This window comes from Miscanthus floridulus, chromosome 3, assembly GCF_019320115.1.
Source record: "Miscanthus floridulus cultivar M001 chromosome 3, ASM1932011v1, whole genome shotgun sequence".
NCBI lineage: Eukaryota > Viridiplantae > Streptophyta > Magnoliopsida > Poales > Poaceae > Miscanthus > Miscanthus floridulus.
In genome coordinates, this window is record NC_089582.1 from 15,032,729 (window position 1) to 15,043,037 (window position 10,309).

Below are 10,309 nucleotides of genomic sequence, written 5' to 3' on the forward strand. Positions count from 1 at the left end.
GAGCTTCTATGGGTGACCGGACGCTTCGGTCATGTTGACCAGATGCTCCGGTCAGTTCAACCCACAAACCAGTGATAATGTGTTGACCGGACGCTGGCAGGGTCCGGTCACCACTGACCGGACGCGTCCGGTCGCATTAAACCCTCACTGGATGCTTACTATACTCGACTGGACGCTGAACCCCCAGGGTCCGGTCAGTACTGACCGGACGCGTCCGGTCACAGATTCCCTTCTTTGGAACCTTACTGGAGTCGACCGGACGCTGCCTCTCAGCGTACGGTCGGTTGACCTCTCCAGCGTCCGGTCGCACCGAACGCAATCTGTTTGATCAAATGAACTGACCGGACCCTGCAGCCAGCGTCCGGTCGCACCGGAGCCAGCGTCCGATCAGCATTTGACCCTCCATTCACTTCTAACTCTCGAACATATGTGAATGAAGTTTGCTCCAAAGGATCTTAGGCATTCATAGGAGCTACCTAGTGCTAGTTTTAATAAGTGTGCACCACACCTATCTCACTAGACTCACTAGGTCAAGCTACCCGTCCATACCCCCCTTAATAGTACGGCCAAAGGAAAAAACAAAGTCCTAAACTACTCTAAGTGTCACTCCAACTCCAATCGACACTTAGAACTAGTCATCCTTAACCTTGTCGTCCATCCTTTGAAAACCGAAACGATTTCCATCGTAGGGACATGACCACCTCGATTGCCCAATCGATCTCCATTACCATGACCTAACTTAATTGCCTCTACAAAACACACGTTAGTCATAGTAATCTTGTATTGACATTAATCACCGAAATCCAACTAGGGGCCTAGATGCTTTCAGGAGGGACGGCCGTGGCCGCTATGGAAGGGAGGGCCGCCGTCGCCCCGCCCTTGCGGCGCGAGGAGGAAGGGGCATGGAGGAGAATGAGGGTGGCCGCCATGCCGTGCGCTCTCACTTGGATTAGGATGCCTCCTCGCCGAATACACCGAGGGCGAGCGCCTCCACCCTATTCGAAATGCCTCGTCACCGGATCAGCTGAGGGCGACGGTCGACGATCTACTCACCTGCCGGGCTGCCTCATCTGGATCCATCCTCGGCGTGGGAGGGGAGGCGGCAGGGGGGACGACGTCTGGAATCGTCGATGCCCCTGATTGACTGGGTCACCGGGGCTTGGCGAGGGAGGCCACGGCGAGGCTGCTGGGCGACGGCGACGGCGGAGGAGCGAGGCCGATGGGCGATCGTGGCGTGATGGGATCGGTGGGGAGGAGCGCGACAGTGGTGCGGGGATGGGGATGGGGAGCTCCAGCGGGTCGCACGCACGGTGGGGTGGGGGCGGTGATTGCGGCGGTTGTGCGACTTGCGCGCGGACGGGAGACGGGTATCGCAGGGGAGCGGAGCGATGATGACCCAAACAAAGTCGCACGAAAAAATAGTCTTACTTTTGTTCTTTTTTGTTGTAGGAGATTTAACCTTGATATATTATTTATAGATTTGTGGGCTAGCGTCTAATCGTCATCACCCGTTGGGGCTTAATGATCTTTTATTTATTGGGCCAACTTGATGACAATATGACATGCCACATGGCATGGTCTCGGGGGCAGCATCAACAACGGTATATAGTTCTAGAGAGATTCTTAGCATTCTGTGCTGTTAGACTGGTTCTCATTTTCTTCTGTGATGATTTAAAATGATTTACTCTCAAAAAGATTTAAAATGATTTACTTATGGAGATTATAACATGACCATTTTTTTTTTTTTGAAAAAAGGGGTATTTGTTTCAGATAATTCTTCACTTCTGGTCTTGTTTATTGATATAATATACATTAGTACAAGTACATTATCTTGACAACACAATTATTCTTATAGTAACGATAAATTAAAAACACAATTAGACCCACATTTGTGGAAGATATCACACCCCTTAGTCACCACATTTTTTTTTGAGACTCCCTTAGTCACCACATATTTTTTGGGGATCATATATCTCTGGCTGGCTCAGCGGCTAGAAGAAGTTCTTGACAACGCGAGTGCCAGGAAGTGCTGCTGCTGCTGGGCCCTTGTAGGCCTTATTCGGCCTCAACGGGCCCGTAACAAATAGTCCATAGTTTACCTTGTTGGATGCTGCTAGGTTGTTGCCACGTCCAATTTTCGATGGGCCTTCATATGCCCTGCAGGCTGTACCAGTGAGACGCTTCATGTCCATCCCATAGTCAAATATGTCCCTGAACGGCCTGCTAGGCACGCCTAGCACGATGGGGCGGTGGGTACCTGCGTCTGCAAGAAGGCCCTCCCATCCCCATGCATCTACTGCATGCAGCTGCAACCCGTACTCGAGCTCCGGCGGCGGCGGCTGGTTTTTTGAAGTGCACGATGATCTCCATGAGCTTCCTGCTCGTCGCGGGCAGCGGGCTGTAGAGATGGAAACCATGGTCCTCACCCTCCGACTCCACCAAGCGTCGCCGTCGCGCTGCCGCCGGCGGTGCGGGCGTAGTAGTCGCGGATGCGCGCGAACAGCCGTACCCCGCGGTCCCGCAGCGTGTCCTTCCCGGCGACGGCCACCAGGACGCGGCGGCACGTCAGCGACGCGATCTCCTCGTCGGGAGGGTTCAGCCGGGGGTCCTCGTTGCCGGCCTGCCCCGCCGTCACGGACGGCCAGAGCCTGTCCACCCTGTACACCGGCAGCACCGCCGCGCCGTCGTCAGGGTCCGACTCGGAGGGCAGCCGCTCGGCGCCCCAGAAGTAGGGCTGGACGATGATCACCCCCTCGACGTCGACGCCGTCGTCCCGGCGGCTGGCGCGCACCGCCGTGTGGTACGCGATGTTCCCGCCAGCGCTGTCGCCGGCCAGGAACGTGCGCCGGGGGTCCGTGCTCCGCCAGCCACTGGTCGGCGAGGGACGCCGCCCACGGAGCGCCGCCCACGGAGCGCCGCCCACGCGTCGTCGTAGGCCGTGGGTATGGGGTGCTCCGGCGCCAGGCGGTACTCCACCGACACCACGACCGCCCCGGAGCTCGCGGCCAGGGAGGTCGCGTAGCGGTGGTACGTTCGGCAGAAGGCGCTCTCCATGCAGAAAGATCAAGGTTTAAAATAGCGGGCTATTGCAAATAGCGACATCTTTTTTCCAGAAGCTATAAAGCTATAGCGGAGCTATCTAGCGGTTTTTAAGAAAACCATAAAAAATCAAGTAATTATTTCATAAAAACATAAGAATCGTGAAAATTACTGAACACAAATATGTTTTCAAGGCTTTAGGAGTCTAGGAAATATTATTTAATATGGCATTATAGCACAATTTGTGAGACTCAAGTGTTCAATTTTCTAAAAGATTAATTTAACAGCAAAAGATAAATATATAATAAGTAGATTGTCACTCTAGAAGCTAAAGTTGAAATAGCAGCGCTATTTTAAAGTCACAGCTAATCAATTTAACGACTTTAAAGCATAATATAGTGGTTATAAATGAGATAGCGGAAAAATAGAAATAGCGTAGCGGGAGCTCTTTCTAAAGGCTATAGCGTTGCTATAGCCCGCTATTTAAATATCCATGAGAAAGACCCGCCGTGGATGTATACGACGAGGGGAAGCTTCCTCCCCTTGCCGACAGCTCGGCAGGGGAGGAACAGGCGCGCCGACACGCCGGTGCCGGCGTCGATGACCACGTCCCTCGTTGCCACCCCGCGGTTGGATGTCGGGTTCCCAGACGCTGCCACGAAAGGGCTGCACAGCAACCGCTCGACATGGCCGTCCTTGTATCGTAGTAGGAATGGGTAGAGGTCAACGTCGACGTCGTCCACGTCGCCGACAACATTCACACATTTCTTGTTTGCATGCATGGCGACGTTGCAGGCTTTTGGTTGTGTCGTGGGGTTCTGGCCAGCTACTGGTTCTTGTGAGGGGGTTTTATAGCTGGAGCCCTATTTCATTTCAGTCCGTCAGGTACCGACATATATATCACAAGTTTGATCCATTTTTACTCGCAAAAAAAATAGTTGGATCCATTTTGAAATGGTCATACACTTTTAGGGAAGAAATTTTTGGTCATGCATGCCACGTCAGGTACCTACATTGAATATATTTTTCGAACTCTGAAATGAAATTTTTTGAAAGACTATCCTTTTGCAAGACGTTTGGAACCGGCATTGCCTGTAAAAAAGGGCATGACTCTCAGGAAATTCTTGAGAAAGTGTCATTTGCCGACAAACAATAATTTCAGATGGATCGATTGAGTCTTGACATTCATTGGCAACAAGTTTTACCAAAGCCTTATTTATTAATTGTGCCAAACCCATGGATTTAGCTATTAGAATTTGGGAAGCCGATTTCGTGACAAATAAATATAGTGCATCCCATAAAAACCAAATTACGCTTGATTGTCCTACTGCTACTAGGGCACATGCAAACACATACATATGCACAATAATTGGAAAATATATGGCGGAAACCATCACCTACTAGGTGAAAACATGGAAACATGTTTAAAAAATGCACTTTTGTAACTTGAATTTTTTTTGAAACTTGACAATATGCAGTGCATCTATATATCTACTCACATGTAAAAGCTGGAAAGTAAACTCATTTTTTGAAAACGAAATTCATACAAAAATCGCAAAATTTGCTTGTATATGCACTTGGGGACAAAAACTCTGGATTTTTGTCTTTAGTATGCATGCACATGAATTTTTTATTTTCATATCAAATTTACAAAAATAACTTTGCATCTCAACTTTTTGATGTAAGTTCATGATGGATGAACTACATATGTGTCTAGTTTAAAAAAATTTCAAGTTACAAAAGTGTATTTTTTAAACTAGTTTCCATATTTCCACCTAGTAGGTGGTTTATAGAGTACAAATAGCACAGACTGAGTTGGTTAGTTTTTTTTCCTCTCCAACCTATCTATGTTCATAGAGAATGATGAATACCTCCATGTATGTAAGCATGTTTCGAAAAATAAAGTGCACATGCTGTGACTCGGTTGCATGATAGCTTTTTTTTTTTTGCCTCTTGAATTTCTCTTTTGTTACTCTTGCCTTCTTTGGCCCCGTTCGCTGGTCTGAAACTTAGCTGAAATTGGCTGGTTGTTGTGAGAGAGAAACACTGTAGCGGCTGAAACTGGCTGGTTGTTGTGAGGAGGAGCAGCCGGCTGGTCAGCCGGACCATACCAGTGAACGCGCCCTTTGTGTTTAATACATGATCCTAGCTAGTTGGGACCATGCCCTCCAGTTTTTTCTTTTAAAAAATAGCTTGTACGGGGACACCTGAACCGACTTCTTGCCCAAGCCATAATTGATACATAGATAGAATTAAATTAGGCAGCTAGCCCGTGCCGACATCCGAATATAGCATATATATGTGTGGATCCAGAATTGGCTAACAAGTACTTCACGTCAGAATTTGTTTGTTGCTAGCTCGACCACGTCAGTTTTTCTGTTGATGTGAAAGAATATCACAGGAGCGGTAGCTTGGTGGAACGCCGATCCCCTATTGCAGATTATGGCGAGTACGTGTTGATTAATTAGCGAGAAGAGCTCTGGTGGTGTTTTTTTACAGAGAGCGCTGGTAACAACTTAGAGAACGAGATAGCATTATCTAGAAACAAGATAGATCTCTGGGCCCTTATCCGTCGATAGTTGCTACTCAACGTGACAAGAGTTTACACGCACACGTAAACATTGTTGTAAAATGTACGGACTTTATCTTAGAAGGAAAAGAGAAGGAAGAATTATAATCATAGTCCATTTATATGTGAGATCCTACCAAACTCTTAGGCCGAGCAGGCTGAAAAAGCCTATCGGGCAACCGCCGGAGGAACAGAAGTGAAAAAAAAAAGATGGACCATGTAGGCTTTCCGGTTTGAGACTACAAATTCTTCACCATTACAATACGGTCTATATGTAATCTGAAAATTGCATAGATCTCAAATTTTGGAGAAAAAGTGTGTGTAGCAAGGGCCAATTGTTTGTATACATTACGGTACTTATTCCCTGTTCATGTGTATATACACTGTGTTAATATATTTGTACTCTAAATGCATTTATTTATCACACATTATAAATCTTGTACTGTGTAACTGTAAGAGTAAAATTTTGAATGATTACACCAGAATCATGGTATAAGGTATATGAGCTCTCTAAATCCTGCCGGCATTGGACTTATCACACTTGAGAGGTTCATATTTATTTTTTTCCTAGAATACTGATTTTTTGGGGGATGAATGGATAATGCTTGGTATTAATTCTGAAAATTAGCATGTACCATGACTAAATCCTGAAAAATGCTAGGATGCTTCTAACAATATTTTGGGTAACCATCCACTAACTTTTGCACCTCGCTACTTGTTTACATGTACAGCCTGTTCGCTTGTTGGATAGAAAAATTATTAAAGATTAGATCCAAACTAAACGACACTTTGAAAAGAGGACCACCAGACAAGAAATGAGAATCCGAGTAGAGATCGGAGTTGGACGAAAAAAATTGTGGCAGAAATTTTGCCTCTTTATTATTAGGTATAGATATATGCATACCTTCATGAAGAAGGAATATACTGGACTTGTCCTGAATGACAGAATTATATAACATGATCATTGTTAAATTCTAGTACGATATTCAACTGCCACTGAAGAGGAGTGGGTATCGGGCAGCGTAATTCATGATATTACTCTAAAGAATGGGTATATGGCTAAGCTAAATCCTAAAGGTCTTATGGGACTCACCGCATGAGAAATTCTAGAAGATATCCTATATTATGATGATTATAAAATATTAGAAATATTAGAAATTGAAATCTCAAGCTTATATAACCATATGGCATATAAATGCTACTCTATAAACAAATACAATTAGCTTGAAGCATTGATCCTCGATGAAATGAAGGCATGTAAGTTGAGATTTTTTTCTAGCAACAATGCACCATCAAGCTAGTGATCCAAGTACGTGGCCTTTCTTGCCCAGGATACGTCTAACGACCTTATCAAGGTTGCAAGTTTACCAAACCCCTAAGACCATTTTCACTAGGCTACCTAAACAAGCCCCATACTCTGAATTTGTTGATGGAGCAAAAAACAATGAGGACCAACAAGCTATCTACTCAGCCCTCAAATCTAGAGCCCCAACCCTACACCTTGTAATCCACCTCCCACCCTTTTCTCCCATGGGTAAAGTAGGGTCCTATACTTTTCTATTGGTTGTTCTTTTTCCCAGCCACCCTCTTGTTCCTTCTCCCCCATGCTCGTGCTAGCATGTTGCACATCCGACCACTGTGTCACCCCATGCCTGATCGCCCTTGGATTTAGAGTCCTGCTACCCTCCTCATTCAATTTTGGCGCTTTTATAGCTCGGCTGCACTAGAAAACACGGGGGTGCCTAGTCGCCGCCAGGGGCGAAGCTATCATCAATGTTATGGTGGTGCACCACTGAAGCAGACAAATGAATTCTTCTCATAGTACATGGTGAGTGTTAGTCAATTTACTAACAATTTTTTGGTGCACCCTGGTGCCAGTGCACCACAGTACACACAACGTGGCTTCGCCCTGGTCGCCGCCACCACCATATCACTGTTCGCCACCACCGTACATATGGCTGCGTATGCTCCCTTACTGCTGACCTTGACTGCGGTTCGACTGCCCACCTGGCGCCTCGCAACCAGATCTGACCCCCGACCTCCCCTGGTCGAGCTCCATCCTAAGTACGTTGAGCTCGTCTCTCCTCCCTCCCTCTTGCTAAACTCCCTCCCTAGCTGAGCACTCTCCCCAACCAGGCTTCCTTCCCTGCAGGCTCCCCTGCACCACCGAGCGCCCTCCCCCTCGGTTGTTTGAACACCAGGCATGAGATGAAAAGAAATGAGAGAACAAAAAGGCATGTTGATAGATAGATCCACATGCCATTGTGTATACATATAAAAGTAGAGGCTTGATTTAGACACGACTACTCGACACGATAGCAGAAACTAGACCCCTAAATTAAAATTAAGGGAAACCTACTCACACAAGTAGAGAGGAGCCGTTTTATATAGTTGTGTTGGAGATGCTCTAAGTTAGCTAGCTTATTTGCAGGGGAAGGATGTGAGCACAAGGCAAAATTTCCTACGCCAGCTGAATTTCACATTCTGAGCATTAAGATTGGATAGGGCCAGCATTTCCTTAATGAGGGCGAGGTCCTGCTTGAATGACCACAATAATATTGGCGTAAAGATAACTTAATTTTTTTTTTGCCATCCCATTCTTGCCAATCGAGCTTTGTGTGTTCATTGTCGTTTTGGATCAACGGTACCTAGAATTAGCTAGCTACCTCGATCAAGATAGGATTTTTGTCGGATTTGTTGTGCACAGCTCTCACCATTAATGCATATAGTGACATCAAAGAGAAACAAACGGTTGGCAGCCCAGCAAATACTGTTGCCTCTCGTGGAAGCATGCCCTGCGCCCTGCGATATTGTGGACAGTATGTACAAAAAGTTCATTTGTCCTTTAGTTCAACCACATGGGTGTCATGGCTGGAGGCGAAATCAGGATTCAGATACAGAGAGACAGCTCACCGAGTGTTGATAAAAATAAAAGATATATATGGCACCATCATCAGATCATAAAAAGTTGAGTTAAAAATTTTGAGTTTTAATGTTGGCTTAAAAAACTATAATAAATCATCTTTAATCTCTTCATCTTAGAAAAATGTTAAATGTCTAAACGAAGATAAAAATAGACATTGTTCATAGAACAACTATTCACATCATATTTTATTTTATTTTATTTAGACACTTAGCATTAGACAATTAAGGGATGTATTCGAGAAAGAAAATTTAGGATTAGTTGAGAAGGCTTATTTGCTTATATAATATCTAGTAGGAGTAATGAGAAGTACTTAAGAAATGCTAAGTACTCAATAAATACATCAGGTTATTTTAACTAATGAGAAGTACTTAAGAAGACTGCATTGTTAGGGGGTTAGGCCCTTACCCTCGCCTGTCTCTGCCTCTAGCCGTGCCTACCGACTATTGTTTCCTTAGACTGGATGATATAACCTGATATATTTATTGATATCTTGTTAGAGCATCTCCACCGGATCTCTTATATTGCATCTTCTATAAGTTATTTTAGGAGAGTACCCTATAATCAATCTATGATATAGGAGAGTATTACTACAGCAGATTGCCTAAAACTCGTCTCCTATATTTCTTTAGGGCTGGGGAGAGAGGGTTGTCTCCTTTATTTAGGAGAGATGATACTTCTTTTAGGAGATCTCTTAAAAATTATAGGTGTAGGAGATGAGATAGGAGATCTATTGCAACAGTTTCATCTCTTAAACTACTAGTTTTTAGGTATAAGAGATTGGGTAGGATATCTAGTGGAGATACTCTTAGACCTTAGGAGCAGCGCTATTTGCTGATAGCAAAAAATATCCAATCTTTTTCGTATTTTCTTTAAAAAAATGGACCTGCAGAAGATAATAATAATAAGATATAAAAACGACAAAACTGGACCAAACACGGAAAAGTGTAATGTCTATCAATTGGCCGCCGACTTGGTCCCAAATGCATGCAGCCACTTAATGCAGTGGGGTTGCTTCATCCAGGCAGCATCAACTTTGGAGAAAAATGTCATTGACAGATTTTATTATGAGATTATTTACTTTATTTTCTTCGGTATTTCCTGAAACTCTATAATGTTGTGAACATCGATAGATATAGAGGCCAGGGTATATGTATATCAGTAAATTTACCTCAATAGCTACATGCTATCAGACATCACCAATTTATCAATCCGTGCTCCTATCCTCCACAGGCTAGAATTTTACGGGACATAAGTATTGTAAGTTTGTCGATAATAGTACCTACAAGTAATAAAAAAAATTGCTTATCTTTGTGTTACCTCTCTCTAATATTTATTTTCTAACACAGTATATCATATAGATATCCATGCTTGGTTGTGATAGATTTACCAAGTATTATATTTTTTTTATCTATACTAGGTAAATGTCCGTGCGTTGCAACGGGAACACATAATACCACGATAATATATCTATGAGCATGTGTTATACTGTTATCTAAAATAGATATCGCAATCATAATGTTCCAATCAATATTACATAAGTCTTCACGAAAGATAGATAGTTAAAATATAACTCTAAATTTGAATGCAAAACTAAAACATCAACTTCAATTGTCGCATCACTTCATGCCTATGATACGCGAAAGATAAGCTTACACTTTTTTAGGAATCAAGTGCTACGGAAAGATAATCATAACAAGTGTGTGTTTCACAATACATGTTTTAGAATCTATTCTACAATTAAGAATCTAATCTCTCAATAGTTGGACTAAGAGAAC

General features: G+C 44.1%; 1 pseudogene; it reads right to left on the reverse strand.

Annotated features, from left to right (window-relative positions):
* Window positions 1–1,991: 1,991 nt before the first annotated feature.
* Window positions 1,992–3,821, reverse strand: LOC136545054 (2-hydroxyisoflavanone dehydratase-like; annotated as a pseudogene).
* Between the last annotated feature and the right edge of the window lie 6,488 nt (window positions 3,822–10,309).